Source organism: Hemicordylus capensis, chromosome 2 (genome assembly GCF_027244095.1).
Source record: "Hemicordylus capensis ecotype Gifberg chromosome 2, rHemCap1.1.pri, whole genome shotgun sequence".
NCBI lineage: Eukaryota > Metazoa > Chordata > Lepidosauria > Squamata > Cordylidae > Hemicordylus > Hemicordylus capensis.
Genome location: NC_069658.1, coordinates 371,007,327 through 371,030,819, shown reverse-complemented (window position 1 = coordinate 371,030,819; position 23,493 = coordinate 371,007,327). Strand labels below are relative to the sequence as shown.

General features: G+C 42.6%; 1 protein-coding gene and 1 long non-coding RNA gene across 2 annotated transcripts in view; one reads left to right on the top strand and one right to left on the bottom strand.

Annotated features, from left to right (window-relative positions):
- The first annotated feature begins 1,291 nt into the window (after positions 1-1,291).
- TENM2 (teneurin transmembrane protein 2) overlaps positions 1,292-23,493 on the top strand; it is a 1,486,671-nt gene continuing 1,464,469 nt past the window's right edge. The window contains exon 1 of the mRNA XM_053288965.1: positions 1,292-1,309. The gene's annotated coding sequence lies outside the window, so the exon portion shown is untranslated. The remainder of the gene's footprint in view (positions 1,310-23,493) is intronic.
- LOC128342100 (uncharacterized) overlaps positions 10,866-23,493 on the bottom strand; it is a 45,681-nt gene continuing 33,053 nt past the window's right edge. Inside the window, exon 3 of the long non-coding RNA XR_008314777.1 lies at positions 10,866-10,963. This is a non-coding gene — a long non-coding RNA (uncharacterized LOC128342100). The remainder of the gene's footprint in view (positions 10,964-23,493) is intronic.

The following is a 23,493-nucleotide window of genomic DNA, read 5'->3' as shown; positions in this document are numbered from 1 at the left end:
GTCATGTATACCTAGCTATGTATCACCAGGTCAGCTTGAGCTGGTGATATAAACTACTGGCCTGGAACTACTGGTTATTCACCTCAAGATTAATTGAAATAATCATGCACTGCAATTTTATTTTATTTTATTTTATTTTATTTCATTTTATTTTATTTTATTTATTTGATCACATTTTTATACCGCCCAAAATGTGTGTTCTCTGGGCGGTTTACAAGACAATAAAAAGCGATAAAAAGATTAACACATTAAAATTTAAAATGTTAAATTAAAACACAGTTAAAACAATAGGGCTATTCACACGGTCTGCAAAAATTGGGCTAAGGGAACCTAGCCCAATTTTTGCAGCCCATGAGAGCCACCGGACTCAGCTGCAAACCTGGCGCATGGAGCGCTCCGCAAACCCGGTTTTAGCAAGCGTGAGTTGCCGCAGTGTGGCTCCATGCCGCAGCTACTTATGAGAGACCCCCAGAGGGGAGATTAAAAGCTGCCTCCCGGCTCCAGGGGTCTCTCCAGCATGCCCTGCATGTTCGCACAGGGCATGGTGGAGCTTCCGGGGGCCGATCAGCCCCCACTCCCCCCAGCACCTGCCCGCTCCGTAACAGAGCCAGCAGTTGTGTGGGCGGACACTTTGGCCACCCAGAGCAGACTGCTGCTCGTGTGTGGGGAGAACGAGCTAAGCCCGCTCTCCCCACTCACCCTCCCCAGGTGGGTCTCTGTGATCGTGAGACCTGCCTCAATGTCTATTTAAAAGCCTGGGGGAACAAATGCATCCTAAAAGTTGTAAGAGATGGAGAGGCTCTTATTTCAGCAGGAAGTGTGTTCCAAAGCCTTGGGGCAGCAATGGAGAAGGCCCATCCTTGAGTAGCCACCAGACGAGCCAGTGGCAACTACAGATGAACCTCTCCAGATTATCTCAATGGGCGGTGTGGTTCATAGCAAAGAAGGTGTTCTCTTAAATACCCAGGACCCAAGCTGCTTAGGGCTTTATAGGTTATAATCAAAACCTTGTACTTTGCCCGGAAACTTATTGGCAGCCAGTGTAGATCTTTTAAGATGGGAGTGATATGGTCTCTCCAAGATGTCGCAGAGATCAATCTGGCTGCCGCATCCTGGACTAACTGCAGTTTCCAGACTACGTACAAAGCAGCCCCAGCAATAGTCAAAGCATAATCAACTAACCACTGTACAATTCTGAACGAGACTTCTGATCCTCTGTACATTACAGGTACCTGGCTGGAATAGCAACTTGAGAAGTATTTACGTCTGGTGCTTACTCTGGAAAACATGGCTAAGGAAAGGTTGTCAGGTCAGAGAAACAATGGTTCACATATAGTGCATCAAAATATAGGTGGTTCAGCACTACCTGTGCTGTTGTAGAACAAGGGCTGTTCCACAGTTGTGTAACACTACCTCCACTGGAAATAATGGAGGCAGTATTGTGCAACTGCACTTGTGCAATTTTAAGTCACAGAGCCTATTCACACATGCATGCAAAACCAGGCTAAGAAAGCCTAGCCTGGTTATGCCCATGCATGTGTTCTGCTGGAGTTGGGCCTGATCCCAGCAGCACTGCAGTGGCATACCCGCCTATGGAACCTCCCTCTAAAATGAGGTTAAGGGAGCAAAATGACGTTTTAAAATAAGGTTATGTAAAATGAGATTACCGGGAAGGGAGGGGGTATCCCCATAATGCAGTGCATTATGGAGGCTAGCCCGATTTTGCCCCATCGTGTGAACCACCAGGCTCGGCTGCAAGCCTGGTGGTTCCTAGGCGAGTAACCCGCCCAACTACCTCTGCCCTAAAACCAGGCTTAGCCCGCTCTCCCCACGCACTCTCCAAAACTGGGTCTCACTGATCGTGAGACCCGGCTCAGTGAGTTATAGAAACATTCTGCCCTCTAAATGGTGTCTAATTCTTAATTCCAACATGAAATTTGTAAAAATCTGCTGGACTGTAACAGTCATAGCGCATCTAAAGATTTCATGGTTATTCAGCCCCTGCTCAAAATGTAAAAGCTTGACATAGATTCCCCAGCCAGTTAGCAGCTTGTTTCCAGATCTCTTTTTCTGGGAAAGCCTGCTAAACCTCCAACTGTTTGAACCTGTGCCAGTTTGGCTTTCAAGGCATGACACTAAAACATGACTGACACATTCGACCCAGAGATCTATTATGAAAATTACAGGAAATAATTTCTAGTGGCTTTTGATACTGCTTATATTCAGGATCTGATGACTGCAGAATCTGGTGAAGGTTGAAAGGATTGTCCTCATGTAGTACAAAGGACAAGCATATTAGATGGTGGCATAGACCTCACACAGTGAATAATATCAAGAGTATCTGAAATTTCCCCCAGATAAAAATCACTGCAGTTCCTGTGTCTGATTTCCTATGCTCAGGACTATTTTAGAATGTGGAGATATACCTCAGTTATCACTTGGAAGTGTAAGTTAGTGCAGAAAGAAGTGAGGGTAGGTCACTAGAAATGCACTGTATTAATAGGCCAATGCCTATAGCCTGGTTTCCTATAGCCTTCTGGAAACAATTCAAAAGGCTAGTTTTGACCTGTGCATCCTTTAGAGCTTTGGCCCAGTTTGAGTGAGACAGTGCCCTATTCACATGTGATGTTTAACACTTGTACAATCTGTGTACTGTGTGCACATTTACAGATCTTTTAACATGTGCAGTTTTTCACGTTATGTTGAATGCAGGAAGTATACTTTCTATCTGTACCATGCTTTTGAAGGGCCTGTACAGTTGTGAGCTACACCTGGTTTAGCACTCTGTATATGCTCAGAGGGAAAGAGGGAAAGTCACATCATACATAAACTGAATTGGTTCTTGGAGATGGTGACCATGTAGGATCTAGGCACGCAAACAGAGATAGAGGAAGACACACTCAGAAAGTTCACATTTCCAATTCAAGGTGTAGTGCAATGTTCTTGGCTATCACATGTGTGTGCAATCAATACTTACAGCTGTCTAACAAATCCTAATAAAACATTTAGAGAGAAACAGAGAGAGAAGAAAGAAGAGAGGGCTTAGGAAATGGATGGCAGTGATTAGTTGGGAGGAGGGAAGGGGGGAGCAAGCTGGGCTGTGCGTTGAATAAGCATCTCACCAGGTTCATGAAGAAGGCTTCAAAAGACTTGTTCATCGCTGGGGCTTGAGAGCGATGAGCCTTCAGATGGAAAAGCTGGCGCTGGATTTCACAGACAGTCAGCCCTTGATTCTTTGCCCCACGACAAGAATCACTGAGCAGTCTCTTGACAGCAGGTTTCAGGCCTCTGCTTAGCTAAACAGCTAGACAGCAGGCACTTGAGATACACACATGAGCAAAGATCTGCTGGTTAGGCAAAGCTTGCTGATTTGCCATGTCCAGAGACCCCTTCTTATAGCTGTTCCATCATTTGATCTCCATAGAGTCTATTCAAAATATCATCATCCTTCCTGGATCACAAAAGCTGTCAATTGCTGTTACCCTCTAGATCCTGTCTTTTAATTATTGATATTAGTTCAGGATATTAGGTCAATCAAGAGTAAACAGGATCTGGGTCCCATCTCCTGTTTGGGCAAAGTATTGTTCTATTGACATTCTCAAAGCAAATCTACATCTCTTGAGCTTGTGAATGGGTATCTTCTTTTGTCCCCAGATTTTCTGGTGTCCGGTCCCCCAAGAGTGTTAAAAGGTGTTAGGAAGGAAAAATCAAGGCTATAGGTGTGAGAGAGCAGTTAAATCATTTCCTTTTGTGTGCATCTACCTAGGGTGGAAATCTAAAGACAGCAATAGGGTATGAACAGTGCTTCTAATTCTACATAGCAGATATTTCCCTCAGAGAAAAATGGGATTATCCCCTAGCAATTCAAGACAATTCACTGGATAGCAGAGCAATCACCCATGATTGGTGTAAGATCCACAGTGATAGCATTTGGATATGTGTGAGACAGGAAACCAAGCCTCGGCATTGTGTGTCCCATTTCAAAAACATTAGGAAACAATGCTGGATTGCCCCTATCTTCACAAAGCAATTACCATCTGTCCCAGAGGTAGATGGTAGTTTAGGCATTAATTGATTCCTTAATAAAATAGAGTCAGACACAGGCCTGGGTTCCACATAATTCTAGATTGGTAACTCTGAGTTTAATGTTGGAGTCAGGGTATCCAAAACAGTACCCAGATTCACTTTTTTAAAGAATGCAGATACAGCATTCACACAAAAACTTGTACATGTGTACAGACATCTGAACAGGTACAACATAAGGTTGTTCTCTCAACCAGCCCTACCCAGGTAGAGAAGCGCGTCCCTGGGTAGGGCTGGTTGTTGTTGTTGTTATTTTATTATTTTAAAAAACTTTGATACCGCCCTTCCAAAAGGCTCAGGGTGGTTGTGAGAACAGCTGGGATCACTCCTGATTCCAGTGCTCCAGCATTGCCTATATAGCTCGGATTTGAAACATCAGATGAAAAGTGATGTAGGAGGGTGTGCATGCTCTTCCTACTTCATTGCCTGGTCATGAGCGGGTTGCTGGCAGTCGTACTTACTGGTGGAAGTAGCGTCCTGGCAGCCAGGGATATCTCATTGTGCTGATCTGCTCATATGGTGCATTGTAGAACATCTGGAGGCTGGGCTGTCTCTCCATCCCCGCTTTACCACACTGGTCACTACCATGCTACTTGTGTGGGCGCGTAAGCGATGGAGCCCTCTGTAGGTTCAGTTAATGTGGGGAGTAGGCAGATTCCTCAGCACCAGCCCTATTAGTTGTGTGAACAACCTTAATGTCTGTATAAGGCTTGTGTCTTCACTTCTGCACCTCATTACCTTGTGCGTTTATCTGCTGTGGCTGATTCACACAACTATTGTAGCACAACACTACCTATCCCAAGTCATGTGTGATGGTTATGGGATAGAAAATTTAAATAAATTCATAACATTCTTTCTTTCTTTTACATATCAATTCACATGCATGGAGTGAATGGAAAAATATAAGGTTAAAGAGCAAATATTTATGTGTTAGTTGCTTTTCATGCTAATACCAAATGCTAAGATTTCACCTTCTTAAGTATACTCATCAAAGATTTTTAAAAAATAAAATACATATAAAAGACAGTGGTACAGACATTTAATTCCCTGTGGTATACTTTCTAAGATCTTTCATCTCCTGCTCCATTGGCCAGGGTATCCATCACACAGTGTTGCTGCTGGTGTTGTGTTAAATTATAGAGGTAACTTTTCTAGACTGTCAAGCATGTTGACTGCTCCAGCTCCCTGTTGTTCAGTTGGTGATCTGTTTACCAGGAACACTGTATATAGTGCAGGGTGGTGTTTTGTTTTTTATGAGAAGCTCTGACAAAAGTGTCAAGGTTGCTTTTATTCAAGAATAAATGGAAACATTTGTTGGCATAGTCTCGTAGGCTTAGATGCATGAACAATGTGGGAAGTTGTAGAATATGATTAGGGCTGGGGAAAATGATGCCCTGACTTATTAATAGCTATCGAAATTCATGCATGCATTCCAGAAACAATGATATAGCACAGGGCAATGCAGAATAACAATGCTAAATTACATACAATATACATTAAAAAGTCACTCTGACTTTCATGGTCAACCCAGAATTATTAATATCACTAACTAAAGGTAAAGTGTGCCATCAAGTCAATTTCAACTCCTGGTACCCACAGAGCCCTGTGGTTTTCTTTGGTAGAATAAAGGAGGGTTTTACCATTGCCTCCTCCCATGCAGTATGAGATGATGCCTTTCAGCATCTTCCTATATTGCTGCTGCCCAATATAGTACCAGCGGGGATTCATACCAGCAACCTTCTGCTTGTTAGTCAAGCATTTCCGTGCTGCACAAATAATTAGAGTTGCAATATTTACCTGCAATACAAATAATTACAGTGCTATATAGTAGAACCAGCAGACATCAGGAAGATTACTTGAATTTAAGCCCTGGAATCAGGAGTATATGCAAGTCAATAGCTGCATTTTTCTGTTATGTTCTTCACTATCTGTGGCACTGAGTGAGAATAGTACTCCAACATATATCAGACTATTTTTTAAAAATACTTTTTATTATATAGAAAGGTAAGAAAAAGGTTAAACCTCTGAGCCACCAACTTGTCCAATAAGACATAATATGATATAACACATGTTCATACCCATGTATGTGCTACGTACTTTCATACTTTCAAGAGCCAGTGTGGTGTAGTGGTTAGAGTGCTGGACTACGACCAGGGAGACTTGAGTTCAAATCCCCATTCAGCCATGAAACTAGCTGGGTGGCTCTGGGCCAGCCACTTCTCTCTCAGCCTAGCCTACTTCACAGAGTTGTTGTGAAAGAGAAACTTAAGTATGTAGTACACCACTCTGGGCTCCTTGGAGGAGATCGGGATATAAATGTAATAATAATGATGATAATAATAACAACAACTTGGCGTGGTTGTGGGGCTTGCGTGCTCTAAGGAAGGTGAGAGCTATGCCAGAGGTCCAACCATACTAGACAGGTCTCACCAGAGGAGCCAGACAAAGAGTGCCTCTCCCATCAACAATATGGTGAGACATAACTTTAATAAATCTATACCGGATCGGTCGTCGCCTGGGTCAACAAGGACCGTGCCAGGTGCTGTAGTCCCCGGACATCTGGTGGCAAGTAGGCAACAGGACTCAGGATCTTCAGTTGAGCAACCAGGGCTGAAGACAGCAAAGTTACTGGAAGAAACGTCGCTTAACCCCCCAAAAATACGAAAAACGCCAACAAGGAAATAATGTACCAAATTTGGAAAGAGAAACATCCAGATACAGAAATAACAGACCAAGGCTAGCAGACCAGAGAAGATTCATAATAAGAAATAAAGTATTCACAGGAGTTGAGCTGGAAGAACTGCAAAGAGCAACACAGGCTCAAGATATGGAAGAAGAATTACCACCAACTGAAGAAGTTGCTCAGGCGTAGGTGGAGGAGGTGTTGGAAATAGAGGATACCACTGTTGCTGAACTGTTTCAAATCAAAACCAGGTAACCTCCCCTTTGCCTTCACCTCAAAAACCCAAATGCCATTTAACAGAAAAGCAACAAGAACTAAAGCAAAAAATAACTGAGCACATGAACCAAACAACCACCAGGGTTCGACTTCCAGCTCTAAAAACAGTTGCCAAAAAACAACTTGCTCAGGCATTAAAAGATGTCAATGCTGCATCTGCAGAAATAACAACCAATAATTTGCAAGAAACAAACCAACTAATGTAAAGTGCAGCAACAATAACAACACAAGAGCTCGGATATAAGATCAATGGACCTGTAAAAAAAGAAAGTAGTACATCATCTAAATGGAAGATTAGTTTAGAAAATAAAATCTCCAGGCTTAGATCAGATGCTAGTAAATTGAAAGATATGAAAGACAAGATATGAAAGACACCTAGATATGAAAGACACCTAGATTCAAGGAAAATCAGAGAAGTCCTGGAAATCATAAAGCAGCAAATAACAGCAGTGCCAAAGAAGATTAGCAGATATGAAGCCAGAACTACACAACACAGGCAGGATCTCCAATTCCAGTCGAATCAGAGACGTTTCTACCAAAGCATAGAAGGAGAAACTGCAAAAAACATAGTAATACCAAATAAAGAAGAAACAGTGCAATTCTGGGGGAAATTATGAGACAATCCAATAGATTATAATAAAAAAGCAGGCTGGGTGAAAGAGGTCAAAAAATGTAACCAACAAATGCAAGATCTAATAATAACACCAGAATTAATAAGTGAAAGAGCAAAGAAAATTAAAAATTGGACTGCTCCAGGCGACGATGAACTGCATGGCTTTTGGCTTAAACACCTAACAAACCTTCATAAACAACTATCAAAACAGTTCAATCACATTTTGCAAGGAGGTGATATTGAACAATGGCTGACAACTAGGAAAACACATCTCATCATGAAAGACCCAGCTAAAGGTGCAGTTCCAAGTAATTACAGACCGATCACCTCTCTGCCAACCATGTTCAAATTAATAACTGGAATAACAGCAGATGAAGTGATGCAACACTTATTAACTAACAAACAGCTTCCAATTGAACAGAAAGGAAATTGCCTGAACACCAGAGGCACAAAAGACCAGCTGCTGATTGGCAAAATGATTTTAGAAAATTTCAAGAGAAGAAAAACCAATCTAAGTGTTGCATGGATTGACTACAAGATAGCCTTCAATTCATTGCCTCACACATGGATACTAAAATGTTTAGAAACAACTGGTGCCAGCAAAAACATTCAGATATTTATTAAAAAAGCAATGAGCAAGTGGAGTACACCGTTAACAATCAATAGCGAGACATTTGGACAGTTTAGCATTAGAAGAGGCATTTTCCAAGGGGACTCACTATCCCTTCTGTTGTTTGTAATCGCCATGACCCCACTTTCACAAATACTAAACAGAACAGGCCTTGGATACCAAACATCTAAAACATCAAGTAAAATCAACCATCTGCTGTACATGGACGATCTGAAGTTGTATGGAAAGTCCCAGTCAGAAATCGAATCACTGCTAAACACTGTCCGTATATTCAGTAGCGATATAGCAATGGAGTTTGGACTAGACAAGTGTGCTGCATTAATAATGAACAGAGGGAAAATAACAAAAACAGAAGGAATAGAACTGCCCAATGGAAGCAAGATCAAGAACCTGGAAGAGAAAGAATATTACAAATACTGGGCATTCTCCAGGCTGATAACATCGCACACACTGAAGTTAAAAGAAAAATTGGAAGTGAATACATCAGGAGAGTTAGAAAAACCCTGAAGTCCAAACTCAATGGCGGGAACACCATACAAGCCATAAACATCTGGGCTATACCTGTTATCAGATGCAGTGCAGGAATAATAGACTGGACCCAGGCAGAGCTAGAGACGCTAGATCATAAGACCAGGAAAATCATGACCCTCAATCATGCTCTGCACCCCCGCAGTGATGTCGATAGGCTATACCTCCCTCGCAGCTCAGGTGGAAGAGGAATGCTGCGAGTCCATCAAACAGTAGAGGAGGAGAAAAGAGGCCTTGAAGACTATATCAAGGTCAGTGAAGAAGATGCACTTCAAATGGTCAATAATGCAAAGCTATTCAACACCAATGAAACAAAGCAGGTCTACAAGAAAGAACAAGTCAAGAACCGAGCAGAAAAATGGAGAAATAAGCCACTGCATGGTCAATATTTGCACAATATAAGTGGGAAATCAGACATCATCAAGACCTGGCAATGGCTTAAGAATGGCAACTTGAAGAAAGAAACAGAGGGTTTAATACTGGCTGCACAAGAACAGGCACTAAGAACAAATGCAATAAGAGCAAAAGTCAAAAAATCAACCACAAACAGCAAGTGCCGCCTTTGTAAAGAAGCAGATGAAACCGTGGACCACCTAATCAGCTGCTGTAAAAAGATCACACAGACTGACAACAAACAAAGGCATGACAAAGTAGCAGGGATGATACACTGGAACATCTGCAAAAAATACAAGCTACCTGTAGCCAAAAAGTGGTGGGACCATAAAATTGAAAAAGTTGAAGAAAATGAAGATGTAAAAATATTATGGGACTTCTGACTACAAACAGACAAACATCTGCCACACAATACACCAGATATAACTGTAGTCGAGAAGAAAGAAAAACAAGTCAAAATAATCGACATAGCAATACTAGGGGATAGCAGAATAGAAGAAAAAGAAATAGAAAAAATCACCAAATACAAAGATCTACAAATTGAAATTGAAAGGCTGTGGCAGAAAAAGACCAAAATAATCCCAGTGGTAATTGGCGCCCTGGGTGCAGTTTCAAAAGACCTTGAAGAGCACCTCAACACCATAGGGGCCACAGAAATCACCATCAGCCAATTACAAAAAGCAGCTTTACTGGGAACAGCCTATATTCTGCGACGATATCTATAACAACAGCAACAACATTGACAATAAAATTCTGGCATCCCAGGTCCTTGGGAAGGACTCGATGTCTGGATAAAACAAACCAGTCAATAACTCCTGTCTGACTGTGTAAAATAATAAAATAATAAATACTTATCATAGTTAATTGTTTACATACAGAACAAATGCAAAAATAAACTAAATCTTGCCCATCAATAACTTTCTAACACACCTAGTTGATATGAAGAAGAAAATTATAAGAAAAAGAGAAAACAATAATTGAACAACTCCCACCGGACCTGTCAGTCAGCTAATACCTAGATAATAATCTTGTCTTGGGGAAAATAATAATTTGACTATAAGTACCAGATTTTATCATTTTCTCAGTAACAAATGGTTCATTATTGCCTCCCCCAACCCCCGACATGATCCAAGCCCGCAGAGGGCTCTGCTGCTCATGTGCCCACATGAGCAGTACAGTAAGCAGGAGGAAGGGCGGAAGAAAGTCCAGCCACCATATATCCCACAGTGCACCACATAAGATGTGCATTGCATTGGGATACTTCAAGACTGCTGGCCTCTATACACAAGATGGCTGCCAGCATCCCATTTACCCACACAACTGGGTAGAGGAGGAGCACCGGGATGGGAACAATCCCGGTGATTCTCACAACCAGCCCTACCCGGGCTAGCCTTCCTGGGTAGGGCTGATTGTGAGAACGACCTCATTGTCTAATAGTATTTATTTTACTAAAGCTAATAGGCAACTGAGGCCAGACTCCTAATAGCATAAAACAAGAGAAAAACACATCCAGACCTACTCATGCTCTTTTCTTACCTTCACTTATTCCTTCCTAACCTTTCTTAACTATGTTTATATCTCTTGTGGGGAAAATTTCTTTGTTCCCTATTGTACAGTCATCAAGTTTTCCAATATTTATACTATCACCAGCTTCTTACCTCTTCTGTTGGTGGGGGCACCAGAAGAAAACTGAGGGGAGCACAGAAAGGACAAAATACATGTCTGGGTGGGCGAGCTGTGTCTCACTTGTTCAGGTCTGAAACAGAAAGGAGGGGCAGGTGGAGGGCAAAGTGGGGGCAAGGGTAGGCAAGAAAAATTAGAGTGGATTCATGGTGTCTCATTGAAAATCTCATTTTCTATCATAGAATCCACACTCAGAAAACCTCAGAAACAACAGAACCCTGTACCCCATGGGTTAGAAACCCATGGGGGTGGTTGGCACCCTATGTGCACTACACCACCACGCGCTCTGGACTACTCCAGCACCCCCTAAGTGCACTTATGGGGCTGATGAAAGCTCCATTATAACTTCTTATGAGGAAAAACCTTAAAGACGCGAAAACTTCAACAATTAACCAAAAATCAGCCCTCTGCCCAAATCCTTTGAAAAAATTCAGGTAGCTTCCTTGCCCCAACCCGGCACTACCACCAACCCCACCCCACTCTAGGACACCCCTTTCCCCCTGACGTGAAGCGATACACCATTCACGGGGAAAACCTTAAAGATGTGTAAACTTCAGAAATTCACCAATAATCAGCCCTCTGCCCAATCACTCTGCAATTGGGGTGGTAGCCTCCACCCATTAGGCACTACCACCCCACCCCACCCTTTTGGCGCAGATCCCACGTTATGCCCCTATCTGCCCCAAAGACACTAAAATTTCAGAAATTCACCAAAAACCAGCCCTTTGCCCAATCCCTCTGCAATTGGGGTGGTAACCTCCACCCATTAGGAACTACCACTCCACCCCACTATTTTGCCCCTGGCACTCAAAATTCGAGCAGACGTCGCATCCAACCTTTTTGCATTGAAGTCAATGGGATGCAAAAAGGCGGGAAATTCAAATAGACGTCATAGCTCAAAACGGAGAGGGGGGGAGGCAAAAAAATGGAGGTCCGAATCACCTGAATTTTCAGGCCTGAAATTCGAGAGATTTGGCTCGTGCCCGAAATTTCTCGGATCTTTTCGTGGGTGATTTGGTTCGGCCCCGAATCACCCGAAATTCACTGTTTCGGGCACAGATCGTTCTGTGCCCGGAACGTTTTGCACATCCCTAGTAGTTAGTCGTGGAACCAACCAACCAGAGATAAGACAACCTTGGACTTAATCCTGAATGGTGCCCAGGACCTGGTGCGAGATGTCAGATTTGCAGAACCATTGGGCAAGGAGGGTCAAATCACTCCAGAAAGCATGGAAATTGTTTAAATCTACAATTCAAGAAGCTAAGTTGGAACGTATACCAAGAAGGAGGAAAGATACCACCAAATTCAGGAGGATGACCGCGTGCCTAACAAGTAGAGTCAATGAAGCTATGTAAGGGAAGAAGACTTCCTTTAGAAAATGGAAGTCCTGCCCAAATGAAGAGAACAGAAGGGAACATAAACTCTGGCAAAGGAAATGCAAAGAGACAATACAGGATGCAAAAAGAGTTTGAGGATCATATAGCTAGAAGTGTCAAGGGGAATAACAAAAATGTCTTTAAATATAACAGAAGTAGAAAACCTGCAAGTAATGTGGTTGGCCCCTTAGATGATGAGGGCGTGAAAGGGATTATTAAGGAGGATAAGGAGATTGCAGAGAAGCTGAATGAATTGTTTGCATCTGTCTTCATGGTGGAGGATAAAGACCATATCCCCTCTCTGGAACTGAGCTTTTCAGATTTAACAGCTGAAGAACTGGGCCAATTTGAGGTGACAAGGGAAGATGTTCTAAACTGTCTTGAAAAACTAAAAATTAAAAAATTGCCAGGGCCAGATGCCACACACCGAAGAGCTCTGAAGGAACTCAAATGTGAAATTGCTGATTTCCTAGCAAAAATATGTAACTTGTCCTTACTATCAGGCTCTGAACCAGAGGACTAGAAAGTAGCCAATGTGACTCCAACTTTCAAAAAGTGATCCAGGGGAAATCCAGGAAATTACAGGCTGGTCAGCCTAACTTCAGTGCCAGGTAAATTGATAGAAAGCATACTTAAGGACAAAATTGTTAAACATATAGAAGAAAAGGCCTTGCTGAGGGAGAACCAGCATGGCTTCTGCAAGGAAAAGTCTTGCCTCACTAACCTTTTTGAGTTCTTTGAGAGTGTCCACAGGCATGTGGATAACGGTGAGCTAGTTGACACAGTATACTTGGACTTCTGAAAAGCTTTTGATAAGCCCCCCCCCCCCCACCAAAGGCTATTGAGTAAACTTAGCAATCATGGCATAAAGGGACAGGTTCATGTGTGGATCGGTAATTGGTTGAAGGACAGGAAATAGAGGGTAGGAATAAATGCACACTTTTCACAATGGGAGGAAGTAGGAAGTGGGGTCCACCAGGGAGCGGTACTGGGACCAGTGCTCTTTAATTTGTTCATAAATGATCTTGAAATTGGAGTAAGCATAAAAGTGGCCGAATTTGCAAATAACACTAAACTCTTTCAGGTAGTGAAATCCAAAACTGATTGTGAGGAGCTGCAAAAATATCTTTCCAAACTGGGGGAGTGGGTGACAAAATGGCAAATGCAGTTCAATGTAAGCAAGTGTAAAGCGATGCATAATGGGGCAAAGAACCACAACTTCACATATACGCTGATGGGATCTGAGCTGTCGGTGACTGACCAGGAGAGAGATCTTGGAGTCTCGGTGGACAGCTCGTTGAAAGTGTTGACCCAGTGCACAGGAGCTGTGAAAAAGGCTAATTCCATGCTAGGAGTCATTAGGAAGGGGATTGAAAATAAAAATGCTAATATTATAATGCCCTTATAAAAATCTATGGTGCGGCCACATCTGGAGTACTGCATACATCTTTGGTCACCATATCTTAAGAAGGATATTGTAGAACCAGTAAAGGTGCAGAAGAGGCCAACCAAGATGATCAGGGGCCTGGAGCACCTTCCTTATGAGGCTAGGCTTCAGCATCTGGGGCTCTTTACCTTGGTAAGGAGGCGACGAAGGGAAGACATGATCAAGGTGTATAAAATTATTTATGGAGTGGAGAGGGTGGACAGACAGAAATTTCTCTCACACACACACACACAACACTAGAACCAGAGATCATACAATGAAACTGAAGGTTGGGAAATTTAGGATAGACAAGAGGAAGTACTTTTTCACACATCGCATAATTAATCTATGGAATTCTTTGCCATGGGATGTGGTGATGGCCACAGCTTGGATGGCTTTAAAAGGGGCTTAGACAAATTCATGGAGGATAGGTCTATCAATGGCTACTAGTCTGGTGTCTGTGGGTCATCTCCAGCCTCAGAAGCACAATGCCTCTCAATACCAGTTGCAGGGGAGCAACAGCAGGAGAGAGGGCATGTCCTCACCTCTCGCCTGTGGGCTCCCCAGAGGCAGCTGGTGGGCCACTGTGTGAAACAGGATGCTGGACTAGATATGACTTTGGCCTGATCCAGCAGGGCTGTTCTTATGTTAATCCTAGTGCCCCAAAGAAGGAGGTTTGCATCTGTAGCAGTTACCTCCTGTCTGATGTTGTAGAAAGACTGCAAAAGAGGACAGTCCTGAGAAGAAGCACTGTTCATTATTTTTAGGATACAATTTTCCATCCTGAACTGTGGCTATGACATGTTGCAGACAGGAATCTGTGGCTGTGACCTCTTGTACATCATAGCCTTGGCTAGGGAAGCAGATGTTAGGAAGAAGAGATGCACCTCTTCCAGCTGAGTAGTAGTGTGAACAATGGCCGCTTGAGCACATGGCTGCCAAAAAAAATAGTCAGCAAGATTGTTCTTGGTAGAGCGATAGATCAGGGCATAGTTATAGGCCTGGAAGTGCAACATGGTATGGCGATAGATCCTGGTAGGGTGATAGATCAGGGTGTAGTTATAGACCTGGAGGTGCAACATTCATCATTCAATGCGAGCTCGTGTTCGGGCTGAAGCACCGGTGATCATAGGCTGCAAAGGATTGTGATCAGCAACAAATGTGATGTCCATATAAATATAGATGAAAATGCAGGCAAACCCACACAACAGCACAAGCTTCTGTTTGTGAATAGTGATGTTCAACTGCAGAGAGAGTTTTGCTTGCACAGACAATGGTGAAAACACAACTATCTGAACAACTTGTGTCAGTATGTTTCCTAGACCCACTGGGCTGGCATCTACTATGAGTTCTGTATTCTTCTTAGGGTCAAAATAATATATGCCATGATAGTGTCACTTGAGAGTGATGCTTTTAAGTGCAGTAATGTGTCTCGATGTGCAGGTGTCCATTCCCACAATTTTTGTTTTACTGGTGAGAGGTTGGGTGACTGGGGATGAAATTAACACAGTAAGTAGGAAGCCCAAGAAGACTTCAGTTCAGTTGCATTTTGAGGATCTTGTGCATTCTTAATGGCTGTGACTTTCTTTGGATCTGGGGAAATACCATCAGCTGAGAAAAGATATCCAAAGTACTCAAGTTATCCTTGTTGTATTCACATTTGTCAGGATTCAAAGTAAGGCTGTATTGCTTCAGGTGATCTAAAATGGAAGCAAGCCATTCATCATGAGACAAAGCCAGTACCAAGGGAGGAAATTTTTATGCACTTCCTGCTCATTGAACAGGACCACGTTCTGGACTCAAGGGGTTGCTGCAGTGCAGCTGCTTGCCATGGGGCAGCAGCATATGGAGCCCTAGCCTAGGCAGAACCTGACACCAGCATTCAATACCAGCACTGGACACAAAGATGTCTAGGAGTGTGACCAGGATCACTACTGCAAGCAGGGGATGGTTAGTCATGACACTCCCATTCTACATCTTAGTTCTACTGAGTCTTGGAAAGTATGAGACTATTCCCAGGAACAACGGAAAGCCGGCTTAAGGAGCTTAGCCTGCTTTCGGTCGATTGTGGGAACCACCGGGCTAGCAGGTGAGTCCGGTGCTCCCAAGGCTGCTAGCCCGCTTACAGCAGCCTCCCCTTAAATGAGGTTAACAGAGTGAGCACTCCGTTAACCTCATTTCTTTGCTCGTGTGTTGCTGCATGTGTGGTGACACACGAGTAGACCCTTGACCGGGAGGCTGCAAACAGACTCCCAGGCTCGGGTCTCTTCAGGATGCCAGGATAACTTCCAGGGGTCACACTGCCCCCGATCTCCACAGGCCCCCCCCCGTTCAATGACAGAGCCTGCAGTCATGTGATCGGCCACCCAGCTACAAGTGGCTGCTCATCTGCAGCCGCTCGTAGCTAAGTCTGCTCTCCCTGCAGAACCTCGTCAGGCACTTTGCACATGTTGTGTGAAGGGCCTCTATGAGGCTATTCTCACGACCAGAGAAAATCGGGCTAGAAGAACCTAGGCGAGCCCGATGGTTTACAAGTGGGTAGCTCGCTGAATTGCCCCTGCCCTTAAACCAGGTTTGTGGAGTGAGCGCACCACAAACCCGGTTTTTAAAATCATGTGTTGCTGTGGTGTGGCTCCATGGCGCAGCAACTCATGAGTAGACCCCCGACCAGGAGGCTAAAAAGCATCAGAGGTCTCTCCAGCATGCCCTGCACATTTGTGCAGGGCATGCTGGAACTTCAGGGAGGCCACGTGGCCCCCGAACTCTCAAGCCCCCGCCGGCTCCATGACGGAGCAGGCAGTTCTGTGGGTGGCCGCTGCAGCCGCCCAGGGAGGGCTTACTGATCATCTGTGGAGAGAGACGGCTTAGCCCGCTCTCTCCGCAAACTCTATTTGGCTCTTATCACTTGCTCGTGAGAAGAGCCTCTGTATCTCCTTCAGCAACAATTAAACCTATGCTTCTCAGAGGCTAAAGCTGCTACCACAGACAGCAGGAGGAAGACAAAGTAAAACTTGATACCACTTACTTTCTCATACCACTGACTTTCTTGACTTTTTCATGCCCTACAGAGGGAGCCTGACTGTAGTGACCTGGGCATCACTGTTTTCTTAAGGTTTCCAAGTCCAGACCTAGTGAGGACTCTTGTACTGCCAGTACAAACACAAACACAAGAATTATACAATGTATGTCTCTTCTCATTGTAGTGTTGCAATGTATATTGCAACACTCCCACAATGCTTTTGCTTTTATTTGTCCTTTAATTTTTAACCAGACATTTTCAATTGGGCTTCCATGCTTAGATTTATGGGTTTCTGTATAGGTATATATATTTGTTAGATGTCATGCAACTCCTCGTCCCTCTAATTTTCATGTCTATTCCTTTTGAACAAGTGCTATCCTGTAAGTATTGTATTTCAATCAAGAGCCTCATCTCACCAATCAGATCATATTGGCCTTCCCATGTTAAGTTTTTAAGTTCTTCCTACTTTTTTTTTCATTCTGTGCATTAATATATAGACATAGCAGACTGTGGATATCACTGTCTTCTAGCTTGCGTGATGCAGTGATTTCCAACATTCTGGGTCCGCCTTCATGATTTAGCTTCCACCTTTGGCACATGTATTCTTCATCAGGGATACAGGGACCATTGAGCAACGGATGCAGTGATGGAGTGAGGACACCGGTGGCCCTTATCCATCCCACCGCCAGTGGCCCACCACTGCCCAAGCCACACCCCCTGCATCTGATGTCAGATGCACCTGTGCCTGATGTCAAATGCAGGGGGTGTGGCCACGTTAGCCATGCATCTCATTTTTTGGAAAGCAGCTCCGTGCAGCTCCATTTTTGAAAAGCTTCAGCCAGCGCTGGGTCTGGCTGGAAACGAGCCTCACTCCTTTTGCAAGCAGGGAAAGGTACTACCATGCAAATGCATAGCTGTACAAAGTTTTCTTGCAAATGGGGCCCTCAGTCCCATCTGCTAATGTAGCCCCGCCCCTGTATCAGATGTAGGGGGCATGGATGGGGCACCAGGCATGACCCCTGAACACAGCGGCCTGAGTTCCTTGACCCAATGCCTCGGGGGGGCACAATGGTGAGACTCCACCCTGAATGGAGGATGACTATCCCCCGGCCACCAGGATCTGAGGGACCACCAAAGCACGCCCCCACCCTCAGCCAAGGCATCCCCTTGCCCCCTCGCATACCCATCCGGCAAACATAGTGCCCACTGGCTAGGAGCATGAGGCACACTCCTCTCCTCCCCAGCCTGTGTTTTACTGAAACACAGGTTGGGCTTGTGCGGGAAGACCAGCCAGTCAGCAAGCATTTAAATGAGATGTTGACTGGGGAGGATGGGAGAGGATCCAAATAGACCTTCTCCCAGGCAGTGGCCATTCCCCCTGCACTGACATCAGATGCAGGGTGTGTGGCTTGGGTCACATGCATGCTTTGTATGTGCACTTGACACAGAGGGCAGGGGAGCTGTCAGCAGGACTACATCCTGCAATCACCCAAGTGCTTCCTACAACCCTGTTCTTCACTTTAGTACTTTTTAAAAATATTTGGTACTGAACTTTGTCTCCCACCCATTGGGTTCAGTTTAAAGCCCTTCTTATGAGTTTCATGAGGCTCCAGCCAAACACATTCTTTCTAGTCTTTGTAAAGTACATCCCATCTCATTCTAGGAGTTCTTTATGTAGGTAGCATTGTTTACCTTCAGTAGAGTGGCTGCATCATATGCCTTCAGTCCAAGACATACATTAGAGAGGATTCCCAGCCTACTCCATTGCAGATATCAGAGTTCTGGTAATGCATAATTATGAGGTTGTTCTCCTGTGCAGCCAAGAGTGAGCTAAGGCAGCCAAGACTGGTCTTGTCTGTGCGTGAGAACCACCAGGAGCTGCACTTGCATATAGGTGCCCATCTTCCTTCCAGCCTTTTGCACCCTTGATGGGGAAGAATTGTCTCTGTGTTTTGCATGAAAGCCCCACATGGAAAGCCCCATAACTCCTGTGCCGACAATGAAAAGGAGATGGACAGTTTGGCCAACAGAAGAGCTCTAGAAGTTGCTATTTATTTGAGAAACCTCTAAGGAGCATAGGGTAAGCCAAACATAGCAGCAATCCAGTAAAAATGTAAAAGCAGCAATCCAATGCAAATGAAGTCAACAGAAAGAAACAAATATTAATGGCAGGTAAATGTAAGATGGAAATTAGGAGACCCAAGGGAGGTCATTTAAAGGCATTAGGCAACAACATAAAACAAATAACAAGAAATTATTTAAGTTTATCAGAAGCAAGAAGTCTGCTAGAGTCATTAGGTCTCTTTGAGTATCAGGAAGTGTAGTGAGTAATTAAGGAAGATGGGAACATTGTGCAGCAGCTAAGTGACTTCACCACAATGACTGCTGGATGGCTGCCTAACTCAGAACTAAGAGTCATGGTTCTTCTCTTATTCTTTCTAGTGCCAGATTATACACTATGGTGGAGCTACAGTAGTTCTAAAAAAAAAATTCAAGTGAAGTAGAAAGAGGGCATATTCTATAAGAAACTTGGAGATGGGATCAGGACCAGGAGACACCAAGATCAGTATCTATCTGCAAAAAAATAAAAATAAAAATGGAATAACTATTAACCATAAGTATTGTAGACCAATGAGGTTTACACTACTTCCACATAATTTAATTGTTTCAGTAATTAATCAGACCCCAGATAACCTGTGTATCACCTATATCGATACATTTGTAAGCTATATGGTATGAAGCTTTGCTCCTTGGATTATTGCCTTCTGGAGATGGATTATCTACCCATATACATGCAAACACTAAATGAGAAATTGCAGCCAACTACCTAATGCACACTTGTGTAAACCACAAGAGTAATCTATCGCACATCGAATGGCAAATTCATGCTACTTCTATATTCATTTTGCGCATAATGCCAGTAGAACATCAAGAGCCCATTAATATAAGTCCTATTATCTTTAATCATAAAAGAAGATACAAAGATAATAACCATTTGGGGGGAAAGTTTATACTTCTGCCAGACAGAAATTGCTTTTCTCTAGTCACAAAACACTTAGTTGACCAAGGTACTTAATTGGCACTGCATTCCTCATATGAAAGCACTTTGTTGATATCCTTGCTAACATTTACTCATCTCAACTGTTCATATGAAACACACTGCACTATATCTAGGTCATCCCAGTACAAAAGAAAAGAATGACAGAGACACAATTTTGCTTTTGTATACTCCATGGGCTTTTGAGGTGTTTAGAGCTAGGGGCATGATCCAGCCCAAGTTAAGCATTTGATGCCTTTGGTTTAAATGGGAGAGATTTAAACTTAATTAAAATTAATGCTTAATTTTCCTGCTGAAATGGTTGGAACTTTAAAAGTGTTCAATTCTGAGTGAATTGCATTTCAGGCTTTAAAAAAACCCTCTCCTACATATTAGTGCTAATTTTTATTTTTCATATAAAGCACCTTTCATTCTAAGGTTTCAAAATCCTTAATTAATTCTTCTGTTCATAAGGCATTTGTCAATATGTCTTTGTTTGTGTTCATATTTTGATCTACAAAAATTAGAAATGGATTACATGTCCCGTTGCATAATGCGGGCAGTGTCAGAACTGCCTGTGCCACACTGGGGCTCTAACACATCTGGAATAATGGAAGTAGCATGCAATGTGTGATCATGCAAGCATCGACAGTGTTGGTTCTGCCCTCTTTCTCCGCACCATCATTGTGTGTGTGCTAGCCCCACAGTGGGTAAATGGTTCCAACAGCACCCCTTTATACTATGGGACATGGAGGCCAATATCCCTAGGTTGTATTTTCCCCATCAATAGCTAAAGTTCTTATAAAGTACACTTGCTTAGTTTTTGGTGTCATGTATCACAAGGCAAAAATGTAAGGTTTACAATTTTCTATTCACCCTTATTTGGGAGTATGTCTCTTAAAGTTTAGTGGATCTTACCTCTGCAAAAATGTGTGAATGTGTGTGGGGTTGCACTACATGTCACAATTATTTGAAAAAGCCAGCAATGCTAACTTGAACTAAACAACAAAAGCATTGCAAAGTTTATCCTTTTGGTGGCTTAAAGATACAAATACAATAGGAAGTTCTTTAACTACAGCCAGTATATGAAAGTCAGGTTTAGATCTGGAATCTATATCCATTTTAGCAATACCACTGAATTCTAATTATGGATGCAAAGAACGTACATTTCCCTTACTGCGTTTCAAATATCTTGATTGTTTAATCAGTACTCCTGATTTCTAAGGCGAGTTGGTTGATGACTACTAAAATGTGACACTTTGGACATCATCCAGATGGAATGCCAGTTTTCATTTGAGGTTAAGGAAGTAAAGCTCAACAAGAGAGATTTTCCAGTATTCTGAACTAGTGCAAGTTTTATATCAAATGACAAATACAACCTGGCAGCTTGGTTTGCACATAATATTAAACAGGAACTTTACTGAATGTTGTTTGTGAAATGAACTGATTAGCATTCATTCTAATTATAGTTTCATTGTACATTTCCATTATTGACAGTTTATTCTTTACATTATGTGGTCTTCTTTTCTGGTCAAGGTGGTGAGTGAATTTGTTTTTTCCTATACATTTGTAAGTCGCTGCCATTATGCAAGATTTCTGGCATTCATATTCATCTGAGAATAGGCTTCAAGGTTGCCTTCCTGAGAAGGCAAAGACTCTGAATACAATAATTTTTATCTGCTCTTCTACTTGCATTCTCCCTTTCTGACAATTAGTTGTGACAGTCAATGGAAAGCACCTGTTGCATACAGATTTAATCAGTTTGCTGTGCTGAAAAAAAGACCAATACTGGTAAATTAGAATCTAACATTGGGCAAAAAAATGTATGGGCATGAACCTACAAAAAGTTACCAAATTATAAAAAGGCTGAATTAAAAGAAATTGAATTTAAGCATGTGGGTCACTTTTCTCTTGATGTCTGCATTAAGGGTCCTATTAGGACAGCTTCTTGATAAAATGTTAGTACCATTTAACATAATTTATTCAGGAGTCTTCAGCAGCTGCTGGTATAAAAAAAACAGTGGCCAGATTATTAACTGGAACTAATCCGATTAAACTGGTGAGATAAGTTAATGTCGACAGTATCACTTAATAATCTGGCCACTGTATTACACCTCAGTAGTGCTGAAACAGCTTCATTAACTGCTTGTGTGACTCTATGAAGAGCTCAAAGTGCTGGTTTTGACCTTTCAAGATCAAGATGGTCAAGACATTTCAAGATCCTATCACCTTGGGATCTCAGGTATGTTTGTTCCTGCAGATGTTGAGATCATGTGTGAAGGCCCTTCTTCAGGTGTCCTGACTCTTGAAAGTGGGACAAGTGGTGACTGGGATAGTGGTGCCCAAGTTTTGAAGTGCCCTCTCCAGAGAAGTCTGTCCGGCACCAACATTATTTAGCTTTATTTATTTCTTGTTTACACAGTCAGACAGGTATTATTGACAGGTTTGTTTTATCCAGACATCGAGTCCTTCCCAAGGACCTAGGATGGCTGAATTTTATTGTCAATGTTGTTGTTGTTGTTATAGATATCGTCGCAGAATATAGGCTGTTCCCAGTAAAGCTGCTTTTTGTAATTGGCTGATGGTGATTTCTGTGGCCCTTATGGTGTTGAGGTGCTCTTCAAGGTCTTTTGGAACTGCACCCAAGGTGCCAATTACCACTGGGATTATTTTGGTCTTTTTCTGCCACAGCCTTTCAATTTCAATTTGTAGATCTTTGTATTTGGTGATTTTTTCTATTTCTTTTTCTTCTATTCTGCTATCCCCTAGTATTGCTATGTTGATTATTTTGACTTGTTTTTCTTTCTTCTCGACTACAGTTATATCTGGTGTATTGTGTGGCAGATGTTTGTCTGTTTGTAGTCGGAAGTCCCATAATATTTTTACATCTTCATTTTCTTCAACTTTTTCAATTTTATGGTCCCACCACTTTTTGGCTACAGGCAGCTTGTATTTTTTGCAGATGTTCCAGTGTATCATCCCTGCTACCTTGTCATGCCTTTGTTTGTAGTCAGTCTGTGTGATCTTTTTACAACAGCTGATTAGGTGGTCCACTGTTTCATCTGCTTCTTTACAAAGGCGCCACTTGCTGTTTGTTGTGGATTTTTTGACTTTTGCTCTTATTGCATTTGTTCTTAGTGCCTGTTCTTGTGCAGCCAGTATTAAACCCTCTGTTTCTTTCTTCAAGTTGCCATTCTTAAGCCATTGCCAGGTCTTGGTGATGTCTGATTTCCCACTTATATTGTGCAAATATTGACCATGCAGGGGCTTATTTTTCCATTTTTCTGCTCAGTTCTTGACTTGTTCTTTCTTGTAGGCCTGCTTTGTTTCATTGGTGTTTCTCGTTATTGACCATTTTAAGTGCATCTTCTTCACTGTCCTTGATATATTCTTCAAGGCCTCTTTTCTCCTCCTCTGCTGTTTGATGGACTTGTAGCATTCCTCTTCCACCTGAGCTGCGAGGGAGGTATAGCCTATCTATATAACTGCGGGGGTGCAGAGCATGATTGATGGTCATGATTTTCCTGGTCTTACGATCTAGCGTCTCTAGCTCTGTATTATATTTATTATTATTATTATTATTATTATTATTATTATTATTATTAATTCAATTTCTATACCGTCCTTCCAAAAATGGCTCAGGGCGGTTTTAAACACCGGTTTTAAAATATATCCTTCTGCCCACCCTAAGAATTATTTTTAATTGCTGCTATTGAATTTTTACTGCTGCAGGATTTTAATGTGA